This window comes from Anabrus simplex, chromosome X (genome assembly GCF_040414725.1).
Source record: "Anabrus simplex isolate iqAnaSimp1 chromosome X, ASM4041472v1, whole genome shotgun sequence".
Taxonomy (NCBI): domain Eukaryota; kingdom Metazoa; phylum Arthropoda; class Insecta; order Orthoptera; family Tettigoniidae; genus Anabrus; species Anabrus simplex.
The window spans coordinates 168,854,997-168,880,384 of NC_090279.1; the positions used below are offsets into that span (position 1 = coordinate 168,854,997).

At 39.8% G+C, this 25,388-nt stretch overlaps 1 protein-coding gene across 1 annotated transcript in view; it reads right to left on the reverse strand.

Moving 5' to 3' along the window:
• Positions 1–25,150, reverse strand: part of LOC136886412 (glucose dehydrogenase [FAD, quinone]) — a 160,554-nt gene extending 135,404 nt beyond the window's left edge. Inside the window, exons 1-2 of the mRNA XM_068230452.1 lie at positions 25,016–25,150; positions 15,554–15,936 (exon numbers count right to left, since the gene is read on the reverse strand). The gene's annotated coding sequence lies outside the window, so the exon portion shown is untranslated. The remainder of the gene's footprint in view (positions 1–15,553; positions 15,937–25,015) is intronic.
• Between the last annotated feature and the right edge of the window lie 238 nt (positions 25,151–25,388).

A 25,388-nucleotide genomic window follows, 5' to 3' on the forward strand; every position in this document is an offset into this window, starting at 1 on the left:
AACGAACCCGTCACGGCCCTATGACTCTGGAAGACCGAGCTCGATAGCTGCAGTCGCTTAAGTGCGGCCAGTATCCAGTATTCGGGAGATAGTGGGTTCGAACCCCACTGTCGGCAGAACTGAAAATGGTTTACCGTGGTCTCCCATTTTCACACCAGGCAAATTCTGGGGCTGTACCTTAATTAACGCCACGGTCTCTTCCCACTCCTTGCTCTTTCCTGTCTCATCGTCGCCATAAAACCTGTGTCGGTGCGACGTAAAACAACTTGAAAAAAAAAAACTCTGGAAGTGTGAGCTCCATTATTTCTGAAAAATGGCATTCTAAATTGAAAACCTGTTGTAAATTTTCAGACTATTCTTCCTCTTCTGTTAAATGTGTTTCGGTAAACTCATCTCCATTAGAAATTTTAGGTTTCATTTTTGCTAAAGTTCGTATTTCAAAATTTTCCTGGAAAGTGAAGTTGTTTGTCCCTAAACAATTGTCTTGCCCTGTAATATAGGGGGCCGATTTCATGTCTAATACTGGTCTTGTGCTCGACATTCAGAGCAAGTTTGCTAGTAACTGTAATATTCCCCTTTTGAAATGTAATTCTGTGCCATGTTCATCTGTTTCGCCTACCCTGATTCTTCGACAGGCAGAACACCAGCCTAGGTAATGGCCACCAGTTTTCTATCTCCGTAGTTATCGACGCAAGCTGAACTTGAGGGGAAGGTTCCAATTTTTAAGCATGTAACAGTCAATTTCCTAAAATGCAAACTTTCTTCCTTCGCATGTAAAATTTCATGTAGCCTAAGTCCTAAGGACTTAAACTGTAAATCGGTGACAGTGTGTGCGTTACCCTCTCAAATTCTTCAATTAATATTGAGGTGACTGCGATTTTGTAACTGCTTTGCTCTTGTAAATTAACTTGTCCACCTAGTCACTTCAGTATTTTGGGGTTAGCCCCTGCAGCATCGGGCCACAAGCCCAAGTAGGGTTTTAATTTCTGATTTTGAGGAGTGCCAGTGTTCGCCTCCATACATTTCGATTTTTGGACCAGTAATTGAACCTGTTATCATCCACGAAGGCCCAGTAAAATGGGTACTCTATACCCCTGTATTGTTTCTTAAATTCAACTGCTACAGTCTTGTCAAATGTAGGTTGTGCCTAGAGGGGGCAGAAATTCTGAAGGATTATGCAAAGGTAAAAGTTGCCTTGAGTAGGCCATAAGTGTTTGGGATCGCAGTCTCCTTGGTAGAATTTGTAGAGCATGTAAGCTCTTTTCTGGTAATGTAATAGATATTTGTGTAATACTGAGTGGTGCCTTTGGAAGGCCGTAACTTGTAACCATTGGAGCAAAGTGCTCTTGAAAATTGTGTTTTGGGAGATATCTCTCCTTTGTCTAACTACAGTAAACGCAACATTAACGATGTTGGGACCTTTGTAAATTATGAGCTTGAAGCTCAAAATGGTAAATTACCAATTCTTGGTTTTTCTATTTGTACCAAAATTGCTCTGTACCTGAAATCTTGTTCTTTCACCAAGTGAAGAGTTTTGTTAGAATTTATGATCTGAAAAGAAATATAACCTTCATTTTAATCTTTGACTATCGTAGATAGACCTATTCCAGCCCGCACCTTCTTTCACCTCTGCGTTCCACAGAATATCCCGGAACAATCCCCACTGGGCAAGATGTCAAAGCCTTTTCTCAATGTGCCGCGTAAGCATGACATAAGAAGCTTGTTATGTTTTCGAGAGTCTCGATGTGGAATGCTTTTGGTGAGAAAAGCATTGATAAGTTCTCAAGATTCTCACGACGTGCGCTCTCACTTCTCATCCCTTGTTTTTAGAATCTATTTTAATTGCCCAGAAGTTGTTTTTTAAGGACATAAAAACCTAAAGTATTAATTATTATCTTTCCTGTGGGTGTGTGTGTATATATTGTTTTGAGGAAGTACTGAAGTAAAAGGAGTGAGAACGGAATAAAATAACCTGATTGTATATATAAATAATTTTATTTTGTAAAAATACAAAAATAACTCTCCATCAGTCTCTGTTATTATAATATGTTCAACAAAATATATGACAGAGCCGACGAGGAACTTTGTTTCAAATATCACAATGTGATCGCATTACAATATACAGGATCATTGCACAGCAATGGTTTTAGGCAAAAGATTTATCACAAAAGCCTGATCATGGAATTATCAGTACAAAAGACATAAATGACTATTCTACACAGACTGGAACAACTGCAACAATTTTTCTGTCAGAGGACTTTAGTACATAAGTGCAATGGTACTACGGTATATATATATATATATATATATATATATATATATATATATATATATATATATATATATATATATATATATATATATATATATAATTTCTAATTGAAATACATTCAATCCTACTTCAACCAGCACCAGATACAATTATCATTCTAGTTATGATAAGCATTTCTTCATATGAATGGGTCAGAAATTTTTTCAAGTCACAAATGTTACCACAAGGCCCACTTGGTTTACTTGCAACCGATTAAATAACACACACTTTCTGAAACTAAAACCCTTGTAAGCAGTCTACAGCATAAGGATAAGAACACTAGCAGTACAGTGGGCATGCTTGCACATCAACAATGCTTCCTTCCCGCTTGCATCACACAGATGATTCAATTACGTCAGCAGGTACTAGATTAGTTTAGTGGTGCATTAGAGACATTTTGTCCATAGATTCAAATAGCGAAGGTGAATTTATTTTACATGGTTATGAAATGGTTAATATTACAAGAATCCTGTTCTCAAGAATATCATATTCATCCAGTAAATAACAAAGAGGGCCAACTGTGCCAAGCACCATTGTCTTTTCTCTATTCTGCAAAACTGTCCTGAAAATGTTTTGATTATCTGAGAATAGCCTGTGTGATATTGCATTTTAATTAGTTTTGTAAAAATTAGTATTTGGTATTTATTTGCTGTTGGTTTACTTATTTACGCTATCATGCAACTTGTTATGACGAGTAGTTAGAGTGATAACTAGCATTGTATTTAAACTTCTTGTCTAGGTTTCTTGTAACTAGAGCTTCGTTTAAATACCTCACTGTTAGTGCAAAGAATGACTGGACTCTTTCACCTAGCTTGCATGCTGGCTGTAAAACGACCAACCACGAGTCAACTTAAAGAGTTTTCGTAATATACGTCTATACCTTCATTTTCCTCACCAGCTTACAGATCTAGGTAAGTGCTAGTCTACCAGTCACTGTGTTCTTACCCTAATATGCCAACGTTCTGCCGTAGCTACGGAGTGTGGCATTGGAATATACTACACATAATGTTATGGAGCATTAAATATTAAAAAACAGCCATATATACCAATGATTACGTGTAATACAGTCAATAAGAAGTTCAAACCAACTAATTTGTGTTGGCTCACCCTGAAGAGACTACTTCCTACGACAATGTATGGAGAGAAATGACATACACTATACTCCGTACGGCTCTACTTCTAAACTGACGTTTTAGCAGATTTTGGCTCTGTCTGGTGGTTATGCGTTGAAGCATAGACATCCAACCAATCCCAAGCTGCCATCCATATCGATTTATATCGGCAGAGCACGATCTCGAAACCCAGTTGCCAACTCTAATATTTACATTCGCCACGTGGTTAACCTATCTCGCTCAGCGTGTGTGGTATTCGGTACGGTTCGCGATCTTTTGCATTTTCCTTCAATATTTAGTGTGTTTTTCATATTGTTGGAGGGTTCCAGTGACTCTGAGATCAGTAGAGTGTTCCCTTTGTAGGCCATAACCTCCTTTCTGTGCCAGCCATTAGCCGTTAGTGATGTATTATTTCCTCATTATCTTTTATTGTTAATAATATATTCTCTTTTAGTGCCAGATATTGTTAGAAAGTGTAGTTCTTGTGAATTTGTTTTCAATCCATATTCATTCGTTTTTCTGAGTATGTATTACAATTTAAAAGGGCTGTTTACCGCGGTCATATTGCATCAGCTGTTCTCGCAGGCGTAGCGCGTTGGCAACAGTGGGAAGGCGATGCTCATTTGTTTTGCGAAACTTCAATTTAGAAGTAAGGCCGTGCGGAGTATAACCCTCCGTTTTATAAGCCAATATATATTCCTTTCTTTCGAAATTGCTCAGCATCACAGAAGGTACTTCCACATCACACTTTTCAACAAGTTTTAAAACATTACACAGTAGAGCTAGAAATAAGTAATGGTATATCTCATGTAGTCACAAAAGCTGAAGTCCCATAGCAGATTTTAAACAAAGTGTTATAGCTGTCACGTGGAGTCTAATGACTCGCTATTTGCAGCAGGAAGTGGCTCATATTATCAAGGTAATAACGATTTTTCACATTTCATTATAACATTCATAACCTGGTATAAAAATTAAGGTTACAATTAATGCTAAATATATCACTTCTTTTCAAAAGTAATGCCTGGTTCGAAAGCGAGACAATACAAGTAATACACACCGAGTGTCCAGCTGGCCAGTAATAATGTGCTTACTCCCGAACCCACAGTTTGAAGGTTCAAATCTCAAGAGCGACAGTATATATTGTTTCACTTAACATTTCACTTACAAGAATTTGATTTTACTATTACTGACATGAAATCGCTTTTTCATTCCTCTTAACATGCATTTGGATATGTTACAATAAGGGTCGACCTATAGTGAAATACTGGGCCCTCAGTCTGTGCCAACGAGTAAACGGTGCTTTGTGTCCTTGCGCCAAGTATCTACCATCTGCGACTGACAATTCGTATGTGCTATTATTTATTTCTAATACTGTACACCGGATTATGTGTTTGGTAAGCAGAAGGACTCTTCCTGCCTAAAGTTGAAAGCAGTTTAGGGATGAAGGTTGATGATAAATGACCAAGACACTTTTGCAGCTACAGCAAGTGCAATAAACGCCAGCCCTACCTGCCCCAGGTCTAGGGATTTCCCTAATTCCTTAGCGGAATCAATTACTTTACTATGACAATATGGACAGCTATATGTGCAACGCATTGAGTGGAGTGCAAACAGCGACACCTAACGCCGCGGTGCGGCAAGCGTGGGAACGGCATAGTCTTCACTACAGTTGAGAAAAATGCATCTCCACTCATTGGAAATATTGTTAAAACAATTGAATAGTCAAAACAATTAAGATTGGAATTTTAAAATACGAGAGACCTCCTCCATAAACTACCAAACTAGCATTGTACTAACTGTGCCTTTTGCTAAGTCTTGAAAATTAAAAAGCAGAATTGGGAAGCAGTTTGAATGAACAGCCCAATTTTATGGCCAGATGCCTTTTCTACCATTTAGAGGGTCATATTCAGTACTGCATGTTTCTGTGGTAGTTTGTCCTGTGATGTGTTGTATGTATTTGAAGATTTGTATAAAGATGAAGAACACCCAACTCCCAAGTTACAGAAACTAAAAGATGCAATTCAATTCCCTGGCTCAGCTGGGAATCGTACCTCCGCCTGCCTGAACCAAAGACCACTAAGCTGGCAAGCACCAAACAGGACAGATCACTTAACAACGTACATTTTATTAAGGTTTTGCAAGGGAGAAGCTGTAATTAAGGAATAGGAGTTTTGGTCCTTTATTTTGATCGCTTCTTATTTATCCTTCAGTATAGTTGATCTTCCCTGCTATCTCACTTTTGCTGTAGTTCAAATTTTCTCCATAACCTCTGAAGACAGAAATACATAATATTGTATGTATTACGTATTGGAATTAGGTGAGGATATTGGCATCAAGTGAACTATGTTCCTGATAAGGAAAAAGCATTACGTATTTCCTTTTTCAAATTTTATGCCTTAAGAATTCTCAGTGAAAATGAAGGATCAGACAACAAACGCACTTGTATTTGCTGATGATGTTATGCTATGGGGTAAGACAGAAGCAGGAGTTCAAGCTAAACTAGATCTTTGGCAAAAAGAATTTGAAAGAGTGAGAATGATCATCAGCTAAACTAAAACCGTTGGTTTAGTGATGAGTCAAAAGCCTGAAGCAGTCCACTTGCGAGTGCAAAATAAAGTAGACATTATCAATAACTTCAAATACTTAGGGAGCTTTGTCTCTGACAATACCATAAACCAAGAAATAGGCAATAGAATGCAAGCTACATCGAAATTCTACCACTCCGTTCGTCAATTACTTTGGGATGACTCATTTCTCCAAGCTTGCAAGCTCATGCTGTACAAAACATATCTTGTACCAATTCTAACATACGGACTGGAAGCAGTAACGTTAACTAGATCTGCACAAAGTCGCCTACAGGCTACTGAAATGAAGTTCCTTCGGTCATGTCTCCAAAAGACAAGGAGAGACAAAATAAGGAATGAAAGTATTCTGCAAAAACTTGGATTGGACAGGAGCCTGTTGGAAACCTTAGAATTAAGCAGATTATGATGGTATGGACATTTGAGAAGGATGGCTCCAATTAGAAATGTTGTTGGTACGAGGCCCAGAGGGAGGCTTCGTAATAGTTGGGAAAAGCAAATTTTCAAAGACATTGTCAAACGTGATGTAAATTGGCAGCAAAAGGTAGAACATCAGCTATGGATGGACAGGACGAACTGGAAGAGGCTCGTAAACACCTGCGCCCGGCTTGCTGGAGCGGAAAATCTACAAAGATGAATTCTCATTCTTACTAATTAAATTTGTTGGATTGGTGTTCACTCATATGCCAATAATACATTGAAATATTTTCTTACTGTACAAAAAAATTAAAGCCGACTGCATTCGAACCTAGTCTTTTCACCACATGGTGGCCATGATATACAGTACATTACACAACAGGCCCATTACCTCCCGACAGTGAAAGTTCTCATACTTAACACTGCAGACCCTCAAGCTTGAGTGCACTTACAGTTTAATATTTTGTTAATATTATTGGTCTTATGTCCAACTAATAGCTCAGTATTTGATTGACTTCTTAATATAAAGGGCATAGCTACTCAAGAGAGATGCGAGGCCACAATTTTCAATACAGTAGAACCACGATTATACGTTCCCGTAAACTACGTTTTCCTGTATTATTCGTTCAAATTACGTGGTCCCGTGAGCATCCTAATTAAATCACGCTGTAAAAAACCTGGCATTATCCGCTTCTCAAAGAAACCATTTCCCGGATTAAACGTCCAGAAATTTCAGTCCCATCAATGCTAAATCCTCGATCACGCGTTTTTCAAGAAACTGTATCTCACGAAAGGACGACTACGGTACGGCATACTTAAGGATCATGATGTTAACGTCCCGTCATTGCGGTAATTTGGGGAAGTAGCCTACTGTACTGGGAAAGCGATCGGCGGTGAACTTGCATAAGGGACCATCTTAGCATCGCTCGGATGGTGTTGTTTAGAGAATCCTCGGAAATCATAAAGCAGAGTGTGTCCACAACTGGAAGGAGACAGAGCTCTACTAAAAGACGGAACAAGTTTCTTCAAATATTCGTACTAGCAAAATATCTACATTATGTCCAGGGTTAGACGTTTATTTTCTTTCACTTTTTTCGAGTGTATCGCCCAACAGATCTTCGGCACTTCCCTCAGGGCACTGTATAGTCACTGGGCTTTCAGACAGGAATCGAAACTGCTCCTTCTTAAGCAACACAAATTTAGTATTTCAATATTATCATATACGATTATGTTATCGAGACCAGAACAGATGTTGCACCTAACATATATAAAGCCAAGGGAGTTTTTGGGATTGCCTATTGCTGTTTTAATCCTAATATTAGACTGGGAATTTCACGTGTTTGTGTTAAAATGTTACAAACACTGCAGGCGTTTTATTTGTGCATGTTACATTTAAAAACTTTGTATCATTTTGCACTCATACCCACTTGTACACCAAGCAGTGCGCTTTCCAGCCGAGCTCAAGGTTGCGAATAACCATAATTTCGGAAGTGTTAATGATATTATTCTCTTTCCAATTTGATTGCGATTAGTGACAGGCAGAATTTAATATAATGCATTTGAGAACTTGAGAATACATACTTACATTCAAAACCATATTCTCGAGCTCAACATAACCTTTAAAAGTCGTGTAGGCCTAATTTACGTGGTACAAGATTTCCATAAACTGACTACAAACAGTATACTGGTGAACAAATTACAATGGAAGATAAACAAATAAAAGATTTCGCCATCACGTTGGGCGCTTTTGTATCTAATGTGCTTTATTTTATTAGATTACAGAATTAAGAACTACTTGTGATCGATTGTTGTTTGGCTTGGCGTTACGGGTATTAGATTTTTCGAAGAGTTTGGCTGATCCAAGTTGCTAAACTGAAAGAAGTTTTCAGAGGAAACTGAATGTAAAGTTTCGAGATTTTTTTTAGTCGCGTACCGGTAATTAATGTTTGAAGCTGGCCCTGCGGTCTAAATTGCCTGCCTCTCACCCGGAGGGCCCAGGTTCGATTCCCGGCCTGGTCAGGCATTTTTACCTGGATATGAGGGCTGGTTCCAAGTTCACTCATTCTACAATTACCTTTAATTGAGGAGCTATTTAATGGGGAGATGGTGAGATGGCGACCCCGGTCAAGAGAGCCAGGAATAACGGCTGAGAGGATTCGTTGCACTGACCATGCATCACCTCGTAATCTGCAGGCCTTTGGACTGAGCAGCAGTCGCTTGGTAGGCAGAAGGCCCAAGTGGGCTGTAGTTCGGTTTGGTTTAGGGGTGTTTGTAAGATTATAAGTATACATATTTCATTTTTGTGATGTTTAGCCAAATTGTTCATGGATCATTCGTTCCTGCATTATTCGTTTTCCCGTGTTGCATGTTTTTTTCCCCGGGGTCCCTCCAAAAACGGAGAATCGAGGTTCCGCTGTACATGCAGTCCTTATCAGTTCCCATGTTATTTTGCTGGATAATTTGTTCAGCACACCATTTTTTATGAATATCGCAGCTATATAAGACTACTTAGTGATATATCCTCTAGCGTCCTGATGTATCATATATGATACATTCGGTTGCTAATCGTTTTCTCCGCAACGGTGCCTGTTCTTGACGGAACGCCGGCTGTATCATATGGAGCAAGGCATGCACTGCGAAATATCCATTGTTTGAAGTTGCTTTGTTGAATGCAGTGTTGGCGGGAGGTCCTTAACTACAGTCGTGGAAGAGGTGTCCATCATGGCTAGCACAATAAGAGGTATTTATAATCATACTGAATTTAATTTTCGTTTTTATTATGTTCACTACAATTGCAAAAGTGCATATTTTCGTGTGAAATTATTTTCATTGTCATATGTAATCAGGAGAATTTGAAAATCATGACTGCTTTCGATGTATCATATGTGATACATGAGGTAGCTACCAGTACAAATCAGCAATGCAGTAATGAACAGAGGGGTTGAAATATTTCCTGGTTAAGATCCATACTGAGGGCATATTTCGAGTCAAAGTGTTATAAAAATCATTTCCCATGTTATGTACAAGTTTTAACTTTTAAAAGCATGATTTGGTATAGTAATTTTCACCAAAAATAAACTTTTCTTTAAAATTATTTTACAAATTTTTGAGGCAGGATTGAAAGATAGTGAGATATTGGAGCTCATAAATCAAATTGACCCCAATTCGTCAGACGCAGAGCAAGGTCCAGATGATGATGATGAGTTCTCGGGTTATTTACCAAGTGCAGGAACGATGATAATGATGCTAGTTCTCCCTTGGACTTGGAAGATGAGCCTGAAATTCCTATAGGAAGTACTAATTTCAGAGGTTCAGGCTGGTTACATAAAATTGCGTTAGTTAAATTTATATTCTGTTGTTCAATTTATTCACGTATCTAGTAATCTGAGTGGTTAAAGGCACTACCAGACTACCCAGATGAATAACATCCTGAAACACCTTTTGAATATTTTACCAAATGTGTTTAGCCATTACTGCTTGAAGATATGTCTGAGTACATGAACATCAGGCAGGTGGCAGTAACTGGAAAATCACTGGGCTGTACTGGTGAAGAAATCTGCATATACTGGGGTTCTGTAATTGTAGCATCCTTGTTGGGTTTTCAGCAGATAAGGATGTGCTGGGAGTGAAGAACTCGTCACCCCTTAATTGCAGATAACATCCCAAAGGACAGATTTTATTTAATTAGAAATGTGCTGAAAATAGTTGATGACAATGCAGTGTCTAACAAGGCTAAACAGCAGGACAGCGTTTGGAAAGTTCGGCCACTCCTGGACACAATTGGAGAGGGATGGCTAAAAAACCCTCGGCCTAAAGAAGTGTCCGTTGACGAACAAATTATACCCTTTCATGGCCAAGTGAAAATGCGACAGTACATCCGAGGTAAGCCCAATCCTGTTGGATTGAAAAATTTTGTCATGGCCACACCAAGTGGTCTGCCTTGATTTCCTGATGTACCAGGGAAAAGGAGGGGAAATAATCTCGGAGAAAACACCCCTCCCTGACAAAATTGATTTAGGTGGTACGGTAGGTAGTTGTGACCAAATGCTTTGACAACAAGCCTCTTTATGTCGCCTCATCTGAGTTTGGAGGTCAGCCAGTTGATGAATGTAAGCGCTGGTCAAAAAAGGATGCACATTCAAAACTGAAGTAAACTATCTTTATGGCAAAGTTTTCGAGTACAATTCTGTAATAAGATACACTTAACATCCTCCCTCCTCTCCCCTTATTTAGCTCCTGCCAGGACCGGGCATTTATAGCACTTCACCTTCCTCTCCCCTTCCACCATTCTAGGTTTCTTAATCTTGCACTTCTCTTTACTGAATCGATACCCCTCGTTCAAGGTCTCCTTCTCTTTCCCTCGAACTTCCATCTGTTTTCGTATTCTTTCCTCCTCCAGCCTCCTTACGTGTCCAAACCATCTTAGTTTACTCCTATCAATTCTCTCATTTAGGTTTTCCATTCCAAACTCCTTTCTCACATCTCCGTTTCTCAATGTCTTTCCTATCATACTTCTTAGGTACCTATTTCATTTTCTAACTTTGAAAGGGGAGAAAGAAGAGGAAAAGTGTTAAGTGAAATAAAGAAGGGTCAACCTGAAAGGGATAGGAACTGAACCCATAACCTTTGGATTTCACGTTCAATGCTTTTCTGGTTAGGTTACCGTGGCCAAAGACATTCTTTTTCTATTCACAGGAATCTGAGGTACAAGTCTGGCATTAAGACCAGCACAATGAAGTCTTGAAAGCTAAATACTCAATTTGAAATGTCCACAGCCAGCCAATAGTGCATACTGTACAGTTGTGCTGGCAGAGCAAGTAGGGTAAAACTTAGGTTGCTCGTTCACAAAATATAGGTTACTGATTTAACATGGTGGCGGCTCCAAAGAATTCACAAATCATCTAAACAGGCTTGCCAACATCAACACATTACACACTGGCCTATGACGAACATGAAAGATAGCTTAGAACTACTAAATTACTTTCTTCCCCGTCCGTGCGGACAGTAGGTTCCACGGCCAAAGAAAAGAGCCTCTCGAAGGGAGTGCAGCCCCAAAGGGACCATTGTTTTGTGACAGATTGTCCTGAACACTGGACAAAATGTGAATTAATGATCAATGACTTACCTTTATTTGCACAGAGGATACAATGTGCCGCATGTGAGTCTATGGAGCTGCCGTGTCTGTTTCACACTTCGTGCTTTTCTTATTTTTCACCAGATATAGTAAACCTACAGCCACACATCACGCAAGCTGTATCGAGGACAGTATGAAAATTGCCTTCACGACAGCTTATCGCAGCTGGCCAATATGACCAAAGAAAACTGTCACATTTTGCACTTTCAGCCTGTTCGGTTTTAATTCTTCTATATAAGTAAATCGTTTCTGGGATGGGTTGGTGGGTCTCTGGCAATCATCAACAATATCTTCTCTCTGCTACTTCACATATTATACAGTAAAACAATCTTTTATGATTCCAAAATGCAAGCCACTTATCGAAGAACCACAGCAAAATGTAAGCACACTAATGGTGACTAATTTTCACAGAGTTCAATGGCAGTCTTCTTTTTATATTGTAACTATAATAAAATAATTTGTGGATTAGTATCAAGCATCTACCACACAAATTCATCACCACAGCTTTAATGAGATGCATGTATCCAGCATACATCAAGATATAGTACCAATGAATCAAATTATCCTACTGGCACTATTCAATTAGCCAAACAACATACAGTAGAACTACGTTAATTTGAACCTAATGTCCAGGAAAAAACACCACCCACACAATGTACTCACCCAATTCAAAGTAATCCCTAATTTCACAATTTAAATGAATTGGGCTCGCTTCAATGCTGTACTGTGACACAAAACAGTGTACATTTCCTTATTAATTTTTGACATTTTATCGAGTGTTCCCATGCTCCACCTTTTTTAAGCTTTCAGAAGTCAGTGGAATGTCTCATTTTATCTGCTGACAGCTGTCCATCCATTCCATGTGAAGTTCTGGGTTTAGATCTTATATGAGCAAATTTTCTCGACTACCAAAACTAAAAGTTCACATATAATAAGAGAAACACAATGGTGTGTCAGTGTTGGAAGAGAGTTCAACAGAAATAGGAGACAAGGACAAACATGGAAACACAAAGGGACAAGGACGTTCTGTATGCAATATAAATAATTTAACGTGAGATAATCCCAGACTAGTTCCAAACCATACGTGATTATTGGGGCAATCTTTGCTTGGAAGAGGAGCATTGCTGTGGTTAAAGACAGTTTTGAAGGGTCATGTATGCCAAATACTTCTAATGGCTGCTGCTGTCTTTTCCCTTATATGGATCTTAAATGACGCTGACTAAAGTGTGATGCTGAGGTATTTGAAGGAGCTCACCATCCTCAACTCTTTCTATGTCATACTGTCACCCGCTGGTAATCTTCCTCCCTTTCTGAAAACCATTTGTACTGTAATGTCCAAGTTAATTTTAAGTTTGTTGTCTTCAGCATATTTTGCAAGGCTGTCCATAGTTGCTTGAAGACCATCTGTACAATCTGATTGGGTTACGAGTTATTTTCTTAATGTCTGCTGTGGCGATATTGAATAGAAGCGGACTGACAGGATCTCCCTGTAATACTCCATTGTGGTTTTTAATAGGATCTCAAGTGGTTTTGCCACCATGAATACTTCGTTTTGTGCCAAAACTTTGTTTATTATCACCGTTAATGGGTTATCCTCAGCGATCATGTTTCCTAATTCTCTAATCAGTATGGACCTGTTCAAGAAGTGCAAAGCTTTCATGAAATCGACAAATATGGCAAAGAACTTTCTTGTGATAATCTTAATGCGTCTTGTATGTTGTCTATCATTTTTTTAGTGGTGTGAAGTGTTCCTCGTCCTTTCATAAAACCAAACTGTTTTCACGGTATATGGTCTCACTAACATATTATACCATTGGGATCCTTATCTCCTTTGTGTTTGTTCTGTGTATATGTACCTTTACCACCTGTATTTATCTTTGTCTTATGCTTCTTCCCTTTTCATGCACTTGCTCAGCTTTCTTCTTATCCTACACTTATCCCACATGAAGAATGAAGTTCTATCATGATGGCCCAGAGAAACATGGTCATCAGGGGCTTAAAACAGATGGATGTAGAAGAACTGGGACTGAGGAGAGAGCCTATCTATTTGAAGACAGCAGTGTCTGAAGATGTGGAGATTGTACTTGTCCTTTTGAGTCTGCATGTTTGTCCTCGTCTCCTATTTCTGTTGCTAGCTCTTCCCACACTGATCTGCCATTGTGTTCGTCATATTGTGTGTGTTCCTTTCTCATTCCCCTCCCTCTCGGATGATGGCTAAAAGTTTGTTAGAGTATTTATTTTACATCTGCTTTTCGTCGCACTGACACAGATAGGTCTTATGGTGACAATGAGACAGGAAAGGGCTAGGAGTGGGAAGGAAGCCGCCGTGGGCTTAATTTGCATACGATTTTCATTAAATTCTCTTTAGCCGTTTTCTAGTGATGCGTGCACGTACACACACACACACACACACACACACACACACACACACACACACACACACACACATTACGGAAAATTGTGCATTTCCTTGTTACTGTGGACACAACCGATATAGAAATACTATCCTTTTTAAATTCTGAGCAATGTACAGACTTATTTTATAAGTATATACATAAGGTTGATTTTGGTGCTCCAATGTAAGCATAAACACTATCAATAAATAAATAAATAAATAAATAAATAAATAAATAAATAAATAAATAAATAAATGAATAACTAAGTCTGTTTTTCGTTGCACAGACATAGAAAGGTCGTATGGCGACGATGGGACAGGAAAGGGCTCGGAGTGGGAAGGAAGCAGCCGTGGGCTTAATTAATGTACAGCCCCAGCATCTGTCTGGTGTGAAAATGGGAAACCATGGAAAACCATCTTTGGGATTGCTGACAGTGAGGGTTGAACCTACTATCTCCTGTATGCAAGCTCACAGCTGCACATCCATAACCGCATGGCCAACTCGCTCGGTTTACCTAGAAGACTATTTAAGGAACATACCCTTTTTCTTAGCTCTGCAACAACTAGTTCCGTTTCCAGTACCAGCATGGCACTACATTATCTCTTCCACGCAGGCAACATTCCATCATCCTTAAACACCAATTATTGAAAATATGAGCGTTCTAATATGGCACTTAAGTTTCAAATTAAACAATACAATATTCAAATTAAACATGAACTTTTAATGTTTTGTTGTAATAGGAATGTCAAAGAACCACAAGAAAAGGACATTTAAGCCCAGTGCTACATTGGGCCGAAACGCCGGTAATTTCACAATTGAAAATATCTAAAGAGCTTAAATGTTTATAACATTTGCAATAGATGAAATTAAATTATGGTTCCTTCTAGGAATCTTATTTTTGATATAAAGGCCAAAGGCAGGCATTTATACAAGTGGAGGCACATGCTTCCCCTAGAGCACCGTCACTGCATTGTCCTACATAAGAGGCTTGCAGTGGTGTCTCAATGGCGCACTAGCTGCCAGCAACTTTGAAAGGTGTAGCAATCCAACTGATGAGCCCACTGCTACACTGGGGTGAAACGCTAGTAATTCCACGACTGGAAAAGCCTAAATAGCTTAAATGTTTTAACCACAAGAAAAGTTTGAATTATTCGTGAATTCAGATTTAAAATGTTGAAATGAACCAAGTTCTATTGCATTTAATGACAAAACAAGTACACTGGCAATGTCTTCAGCATGCCAAGTGTGATGACCGTCCAAAGGTTGTCTTTGATTTCTTATTTAAGAATGCACCATAAAAGAGGTAGACAGAATCTCTCCTCTTCTAGGACTCCATTCAGATATAATTCTGAACTATTTATCATACATTAGTAACAATTCTAGTGTTTATCTCCATATACAGAAGATTTACCAAAACAAACAGACAAAATTAAACTTTAGTACTTTCTAATCAAGAATAACTCTCACGAATATCATGGCCGAAAAAGATCTGTCACCAGGTATTGCCGCCTCGAAGAAATTACTTTTAAAAAGTACTAAAGATATTTGTCTGGATTGGTGTAGTTCAAGTGTCCATGTAAAAAACTAATAGGCTACTCTACCTTGTCTGGCTCCATGGCTAAATGGTTAGCGTGCTGGCCTTTGGTCACAGGGGTCCCGGGTTCGATTCCTGGCAGGGTCGGGAATTTTAACCATCATTGGTTAATTTCGCTGGCACAGGGGCTGGGTGTATGCGTTGTCTTCATCATTATTTCATCCACATCACGACGTACAGGTCGCCTACGGGTGTCATATCGAAAGACCTGCACCTGGTGAGCCAGGCATGTCCTCTGACACTCCCGGCACTAAAAGCCGTACGCTATTTCATTTCTCATTTACTCTACCTTGCCTACACAGATCCAAAAGGAGGCTGAGTTATGATGTTCAAAGTGTCCATTGCTGCCCCTATGCAGGACTATGGCAGTGACTGATGTAGAGTGTACAGCTGGAACAGAAGAGCATCAGAGTCTAGCCATAAATACTGGCACATATTATGATAACAGTGTATTAAGTACAGATTAGGAAAGAAAAATACAAATTTTAAGTAAGAAAGAACAAATATTTATCAATGGATTCCTCCGCAGCACTACAGTTATCAATGTCTCATAGGAGTAATTCTATTTAATGCTAAGAAATTTATGCCAAGAATTATAGGAAGACATATGTTCCTGGCAAGAAAGCTATTTACTTTACGTCGCACCAACACAGGGCAAGAAAGCTGAGAGTAATGGACTATATAGTGGTTTCCAATAAAATAGGGATAGGGAAACTGATGACTATCTTGGATGCTTGCCAAAGACAAAAATAAGATGAAAAACACAATCAGTGGAGCCTATTCACAATGCCATAAGTACTGTGATGATACTTATCTAAACGGGTCCACCAGCCCCTCACAATGGTACTAATCACTCTTAAAGCAGAACCATGGTGTTCCTCCTATAGTGGTACTATTCACAGGTAACGTAGGCTCATGGTGTTTCTCGCATGGTGGTACTAATGACAGGTAATGTAGACACATGGTATGTTACAGTGGCACCACTCACAGGTAACAAATCTATGGTGTTTTGCAAATAAGGGTACTAATCACAAGCAACGCAGAACCATGGTGTTCCTCACATAGTGGGACTAATCAGGGGCGCTGGTATTCCCATGGAGTTCCTTACTTAGCGGAACTAATCACAGGCCACATATACTCATGGTGTTGCTCACATAGTGCTACTAAGCATAGGCAATGTAGACTCACGGTGTATCACATTATGGTAACGCCCAGAGACAACACAAACCCATGGCATTCCTCACATAATGGAATTGCCCTCAGGCAATGCAGACCCATGGTTTTCATCACAGTGGTACTTATCACGGGCATCAGTCAAAACCGTGGTTTTTCCTCACAAGGTGGTGCCAACCACAGGCAACGTACACCAATGGTGCTCTTTATAGTGCGGTACTACATGTAGGTAACACAAACCCATTCTGAACACTGTGAAGCCGACCGGTGGAATGCACACGATGACAATTATCACAAACAACGCCCAGACCTGTAGTGTAGCATTTTGCAAGGGAATTACATGCACTATTACATGCAGAATTACTAGAAACATGAATTCACGTCAGACATTAGTCTGATATTTCTGAATATTCAGCTTGTCAAGCCACTTCAATAGCTTCTTCTGTTGACAGTACGAAATCTTCCCATCTGGTAGATAAGCTTGAAGTTCACACTTCTTTACAGTGTGGGGAATGGTCTGACAAGTGGTTCTGCAATCTGGAGATGGGATAATGTTCCATTTGTAGATGGAATCCCTGCACCTTCCAGGACATACCCTTATGTTGTCCAGTTTTCATTGTGCATGATGGTTGGGATGCACTAGCAATTTACTCTCTATGGAGATGACTTACAGGTGGAAAGTCAGTAGAGTTGTTCCAGTGGTCCTTCCATTTTCTAAAAATTAATACATATCAGTCTCAGAAAATAGAGATAGGCACCTTAAATGGAATCTTTTCACTGTTCATAAAACTTATTTTATGTGAGGCATGTAACTCAACAAATTTTTTATCAAACCGTGAAACTAGAAGAAAATTTAACTGATAACATTATACAGCAATTATAAATTGCATATGGCAGAATACAACAGCATCTGCCTGGTGTGGAAATAGAAAACCACAGAAAGCCATTTTCAGGACTGCCGACAGTGGTGTTCGAACCCACTATCTCCGGAATACTAGCTCACAGCTCACCTCCTTGCAAGGAAAACCATGGGTCTACAATACAAAGAAGCAGTATCATTACGTGAGAAACACTACAGGTCTAGTCGCAAGTAACATCGACCCATGTTCTTCCGCATGTAATGGTGCTAAGCACAAGTAATCACATGGTTCTAACATCATCTCTTGGTTGCCCCTTTCAGTCGCCTCTTACGACGGGCAGGGGAGACCGTGGGTGTCTTCTTCGTCTACGTACCCCCACACACAGGGGATTGTGTGTTTGGTCCACAAGAGCTATTTTATTTCGCTCAAATTCGCCAGAAAGCCGGTTAGGACCTCCCTATCCACTACGTGGGAGTATCAACTCTCCCACTGCTACGCCAGCGTACTAGGTTCAAGGCCCATCCCTCTTTGGGATACTTTGAATATGTCTAACTTCAGTGCTAAATATGCTAAATAAATAATAGAAGGTACCCAACTACATCTGTATTTGATACACAGATTTTTCAGTAAAATAAATGATGAAACAACAGCTGAACAGTACAGTGAGCTATCCCTCATTTTAAAGCATACAGTGTAAAAGTCTTCAGTAAAGTACTCGTTTTGATATGATGCTGATTTTTCCTATGAAATTTTCTAATTTTCTTCAAGTAGGTTCAAGGTTTCTGCTTGATACTGCATGGCAGGCCTTGAACTTCACCAGTAGGCACACTGTACCTCATGGAAGATTTTGGAACTATTTGAAGAAAATTATAAAATTTAAAATGAGGGGCTGTTCAACGAAATTTGTTCAACTGCTTTCTCACAATTTACATTCCAGAAATGGTTTAGTGGCCTGTCTCCTTGGCTGAATGATCAGTGTTAAGATATTTGATTCAAGTCCCAGCGAGGTTGGGGATTTTAGCAGTGTCTGGTTAATTCCTTTGACTCTGGGAAAGGGCGTCTTTGTCAGTCCCAACACAATCTTCACATTCACACAACACACCACAGAACCCACCACCTCAGAAATGAAATAGTGAACACACCCCTCCACATACAATGTCAGGAAAGTCAATCAGCTGTAAAACAGGGACAAGTTCACTTGTGCAACACAGTTTGCATCTGTGATCCCAACAGGGTGCAGGAAAATTGGAGAAAGAAGATACATTCTACATTAAAGTGTACTGTCTAATATACTGAATTTGATATTCAATTCCTTATGTTATTTGCACAACCTTACTTCAACAAGATGGCTTTTTGTCTGAATAAAACATTACAATAATCATGATCAGCTCAAAAATTAAGTATTTCAGGCTCTACCATATTTGATTATGTACAGACACCCCAGAAAATCAGAAACAAAAGTTTTAAAAAATTAATGAAGCACACAAAGCTTAAGGAGTAATTAACGTTCTGCCAGTTGACTGTTTAGTCAGTCATCGACATCAGACTATTCCGATTCAAGTCACTTATTTCTCTGTCACTGACTTTGAACATGGCATCATCTGCTGTGCTGTCAAGCATATTCAAATGCCTTTAAATGCACACCAACGATCTTTCATGCAATATTTGGAGACAACGCTAGAACTTGAGAGGCTTCAGTTACTAGAACTGTTAGCAGAGTTTGATGCTTGTTGTTTAAAAGGGGCCTAACATCTAGGTCATCGGCCCCTAATGGTATGAAATGAGACAAAATCTTATGACAATTTAAAAATCCATAATCCTCTACTGACCAGAATTCGAAAACGTGAGGACGAAGGATGAATGGACGGATATGAAGTTAAAACAATCAGTGGATCTGACCCGCAATGCCCTACATTCCCAGAAACTAGCGTTAAAACAATAGTATTACCGATGAAGGGACTGCTTCTAAAGCACAATACTGAATCGATGATGCTTGTAGTCGCAACGGGACCAAAATCCAGGTCATCGGCCCCTCATAATGGTACTTATCGCTTGGAAAACACAACCTGCTGTCATGTTGCAGTACTAATCTACAGTAGCGTATACTCATGGTATTCCACAGCTTATGGTACTACTCACAGGTAATGAAACTCGTACATGTAACATGAGACCTATGGTGTTTTGCACACCGCTGCGCTATTTACAGGCGATGCAAACCTATGGCATTCCTCACATAGTGGACTAACCGCAGGGACCCGCACTATCCCGTGGTGTTCCTCACATAGTGGATACTAAGCATATGCAAGGCAGAACCATGGTGTCTCTCATCCCATGGTATTGCTCATGTAAGGGTACGAATCACAGGTACTGTAAAATGCATCCTGAGCCACACACTGTCGCTACTAATCACAAACCTATTTTGTACCTAACACAGTTGTACTACGCGGAAGTAAAAGCCACCCATGGTGTTCCCTGCGTGATGGTACTAATTACAAGTAGTTTCATGGTTCTAATTTGATCATCCCTTGGTCGCCCCTTACGGCAGGCATGGGGTACCGTGGGTGCATTCTTCTTCCGCGTCCCCCACCCACACAGGGGTTGTGTGTTTGGTCTGCGAGAGATATTTTATTTCCCTCAAGTCCGCCAGCAAGCTGGTTAGGACCCCCCCCTATCCGCCACCTGGGAGTATCACCTCTCTCCCTGCTATGCCAGCATAGTAGGTTTGTGGTTAGCAGAGTTTCTGCAGCAATGAGTTAGCATCCATTACTAAGCATTTCCTTCAGTAGAAGAAGACCTTATGTTTCACTAATGTTTCCGGTGCAATAGATAGTACACTCACAAGAATCTAATCGCCTGTAGGCAACAGAACTAAAATATGCTGCAATCGGAAAGAGAAGGCCTACTTTTTCCTATTAATGTTCAACTAACCTCCATATCAGAGTAGTTCTGGCCAGGTTCAGTAAACGACACTATAATATTATTAATAACTCCCTTATCTGAGCATGGTTTGAAGTGGGGACAACCTGCAAAGGGATCCTAAACAGCGTGTAAAGGATGATAGAGATCTATAATTGACTGTTACCAATTCTTAGCTGGGGATTGTGATTCAAAATATTAAAATGTCGAGATAACTTGGTTTTGCTGATTTCACGCGCCATGTTTTACAGCTGTATTGAAAGTCAAAACCGCATCGGACTGCGCTTGAACACCGCTTGGTTCTGCCACTGCCTTCTACGTTCACACGGTTCGTAATTCTCAAGAGCGAATATTTCTCAGGAAAAGTCTGAAGCAACAAAAGAATCTTAAGATACTATTATTGTATACTTTTGATGACAGTGAAACCAAGCCTGAATCTATACAATGGCAAAAACTAATACATGGCAGTTTCTTGAGTTACTTTTCAAAACTTTTTCCTATTACATTGATGAAGGGTGTCGTCTGCTTTGCCGGCTGTGTTAACAATACCGATTCAAAGCCGAGGGGCATTTTTTGAACCACGAAAACAGTAAAAAAGAAAGTGGCTAACAATCTAGTAAATCATTATTTCCCGTTTCCAGCTACCCGGGACGGGTTGTGAATCAAGGACCTCCATCGCTGCCCGTCTCTCCACCACTCTTCTCCTTTTTTAAGTACATCTCCTGGTTTTCCCTTCTCCCTTCTCTAAGCAATCCCACATTGAATCTGTCCACCTCTTTCGGGGCCTTCCTTGTGGTCTCTTTCCATTTAACTTCTCTGAAAAATCTTTTTTTGACACTCTTCTCCCATTCTCATCATATGCCCATACCACTTTAGCTTTGTTGTTTCTATCCTGTCTTGAAGTTTCAAGATTTCTGTCCTTTTCCTGATCTCTTCATTTTAAATTCTATCCTTTCTGGTCTTGCCCTCAATACTTAGGAATTTCATCTCCGCTGCTACTCTCCTCTCGTTTTGTTGTAGTCCACGATCCAGCTGCATAGGTTAGTATGGGTTTATAATAGGTTGAATATAATACTTTCTTACATTTCTTCGGGACATCTGGTTCCACAAAATACCCCTTACACTCTGGTAGAAGGTGTTTGCTTGTTGTATTCTTTTCCCAATTTCGTCAGTTATCTTTCCATCTTCTGTGTTCACACTTCCCAAGTACTTGAAACTTTTAACCACTTCCAGAATTTTACCATTCAGTTTTATCTTTCTTCTTCCTTCCCCTTGTCATCCCTGTTTTACTTTTCTCTGCACTTACTTTCATCTCAAATTTTTCTATCTCTTGATTCCATACATCTACTTGTTTTTGCACTTCCGTTTCATCATCACCCCATATCACTATATCATCTGCAAACAACATGGCTTTTGTTGCCTGTCTTCCCAATCTCCGTTTACTGTTCTTATGAATTTCATCCATGACTATGACGAATAGTATGGGGGATAGTACACTTCCCTGTCGGAGACCAGTTTCAACTTTAAACCATTTTGTTTTTCCTATACTAGTCTTCACACTACTAACAATTTTTGTACATAGCTTTCATCATTTGCACTTCCACTCCGTTAACTTGTTATTTTCCTTAATGTGTCCCATATCAACTGTCTGGGCACATTGTCACAAGCTTTCTCAATGTCAAATGTCATCACTATGTCTTTTCCAAACTCCCATCTTTTCTCCATCACATGTCTTAATGTATTGATCAGGTCAAACGTTGATCTGTCTTTACTAAAACCATACTGTTCTTCCATTTCTCCTATCTTCCTCCTCAGTCTTCCTTCCAATACTCTCTCAAATATCTTAGCTACATGGGCAATAAGGGTGATCCCTCTGTAGTTATTACATTCCTTTTTTAAATATCAGGATAATTAAACCTTTTCCCCACTCTTCTGGGATCTCTTTCTTCCTCCAGATTATTCTAAATATTCTATACAGAACTGTAGCCCTACTGGTCCTGCTGCTTTTCTCACTTCTGTAGTTACCTCATCTACTCCTGCTGCTTTACTGCTCTTCATCTTTTGTATGGCTTCCTCTATTTCTAACATCGACATCTCTTTTTCTTGTTCTTCTTTCGCCATTGTTTTTTCTTGCCCCTTCTCATCTACCAATTCGCCGTATTTAATATTTAGCAATTCTGAGAAGTATTCTCCCCATCTTTTTAGTATGTCCTCTCTTTGCGTCAATATCTGTCCTGTTTCAGTTTTTACAAATTTTGTATCTTCCCTATTTCGTAAACTATTTTTTACCAAACCATACAAAACCTTTTTACTTCCCTTTATATCCTCCTGTAAAGTTTCTGTAAAACTTTCCCACCTCTTCCGTTTCTCTTCTTGTACTCTTGTTAAATACCCTTTTGGCTTCTTTATATTTCTGCCAATTCTCAGTTCTATTGCTGCCTATCCACTTCCTCCAAGCCATTTGTTTCTCTTTAACTGCTTCCTTTACCCTGCTGTTCCACCAAGGAGTCTCCTTTTCCTTCCCCGATAGTCTTCCACAGATGTTTACTGCACACTTTACAAATCCATTCCTCTTCTACACTGTTCACATCATCTTTGGGAATTTCTTTCTTCAGATCCTCTTGAAACTTTTCCCTTATGTTTTTCTCTTGTAACTTCCATCCCTTTATTTTTCTTTCCCTTTTTTCTATTAACTTCGTTAACCCGCCTCTGTGGTGTAGTGGTTAGCGTGATTAGCTGCCACCCCCGGAGGGCCGGGTTCGATTCCCGGCTCTGCCACGAAATTTGAAAAGTGGTACGAGGGCTGGAACGGGGTCCACTCAGCCTCGGGAGGTCAACTGAGTAGAGGTGGGTTCGATTCCCACCTCAGCCATCCTGGAAGTGGTTTTCCGTGGTTTCCCACTTCTCCTCCAGGCGAATGCCGGGATGGTACCTAACTTAAGGCCACGGCCGCTTCCTTCCCTCTTCCTTGCCTATCCCTTTCAATCTTCCCATCCCTCCCCAAGGCCCCTGTTCAGCACAGCAGGTGAGGCCGCCTGGGCGAGGTACTGGTCATACTCCCCAGTTGTATCCCCTGACCAAGAGTCTGAAGCTCCAGGACACTGCCCTTGAGGCGGTAGAGGTGGGATCCCTCGCTAAGTCCGAGGGGAAAACCGAACCTGGAGGGTACACAGATGATGATGAACTTCGTTAATTTACCAAGTCGTAATTTGGCTACCACCACTTTATGGTCTCCTTCGAAATCTGCTCTTGGCATTGCTGTCACATCTTCCAGTTGTCTACATTTCTCCTTCTCCACCAGAATAAGATTAATCTTTGTCTTTGTCTTTCTATCTCCCCAACCATATCTAGTTATTTTTTGTGAGTTCTTTTTTCTAAACCACGTATTGCCAACAATTAATCCATTCCTTCTACAAAAATATATTACTAATTCTCCTTCATCTTGGTTTCCAAAAGGATAGGGGTCAATTATCTCTTCTTTTCCCTGTCTATTCCAACATATGCATTCATGTATCCCATTATTACACCTCTTTCTCTTCAATACAACTTTCCAGTTCTTCTAGAAACTCTTCTAAACATTCATCTGCATTCCCCGATTGGGGTGCATAAACCTGTATAAAATCCTTGATTCCACTCTCAAGTCCAAGTCTAACTTCAATTATACCGTCACTAATCTGCCGATTTTTCTCCAAATATTGCGCTAGGTCCTCTCTCAATATAGCATCAACAGCATTTGTTACCATCTTTCCTCCACTCCAATATAATCTATACCCTTTCTTCAATTCTTTTTGACCTTTCCCCTTCCCTTTTGTCTCACTTACCCCCATCATTGCTATGTATTTCTTGTCCATATACTGTATCAGTTTTTCTACCTTACCATTCAAAGACATGACACTGATGATACTGAGTTTTGTTATGTCTGGTAGCCCACTTCTCACAGTTCCCCCAGAGCACCGGGAACTGCGCGTCACTTTAGGGTGACACCCTAGCATTTTCAGAGGCCTCGATTTACTTGCACTCATTTTATAGGCTGTTTGTACGATGGGTTCGCCACTCCCAAAGGCATTTTACCACCTTCTGCCAGGTTCAAATTAGGCCGCCCCTAAGATGGAATCAGGCGCCTATCGTAACTGCTCCTCTGGAGTACAGACGCTACGGGTTTGTCCATTCCGCTATCTCCACCATACCAAAGTCCACCTTCTCTGCCGTAGATGCCGCTGAGGTCTTCACTCATAACCCTGAGCTGGGACCCATCCCAGATGTTAACATACCATATTTACCAACAATATAGTAAATATGGTATGTTAATAGGATATTTTTTCTTTTCTTGTTTTTGTGCGAGGAACCTGTCGTCACCATTTGTCCAAGCATTTCTGATACCTCGTGCATATAATTTTATTACAATTCTACTTATAAAGGTTATCAGATAGATTCCATATTGAACATAATGCTGATGATCAATGATGGCCTAAGCTTCTAATATGAACTAGTAACAACATTACACTTCATAAACATCATACCTGCTCTAGAATGATCGAAGTCTCTGATCCGCTCAGAAGCACTACATCTTTGCTTGCAATGGACTTCTAAAGTAGGGTAATGGATATTGCTCCCATTCAATTATCATAAGATCATCTCAATGCCACATCTGTACAGTCCATCTGAAAAGAGAAGAATACAAAAATAACTCTTCAATAAAACTTTATTTCATTCTTTTCTCTTCCCCTATATTAGTGGAGATTTCTTTCCTGTAGCTGTCTTGGGGAGTGCACAGGAAAAGTTAATACAGCAGAATTACAACAATCAATGTATGCGGAGATGTCATTTTATGAAAATACAAGGTTTCTCCCCAATTTTTCTCCCAAACATTTTTTTCTTGTAACTTCTTGACAA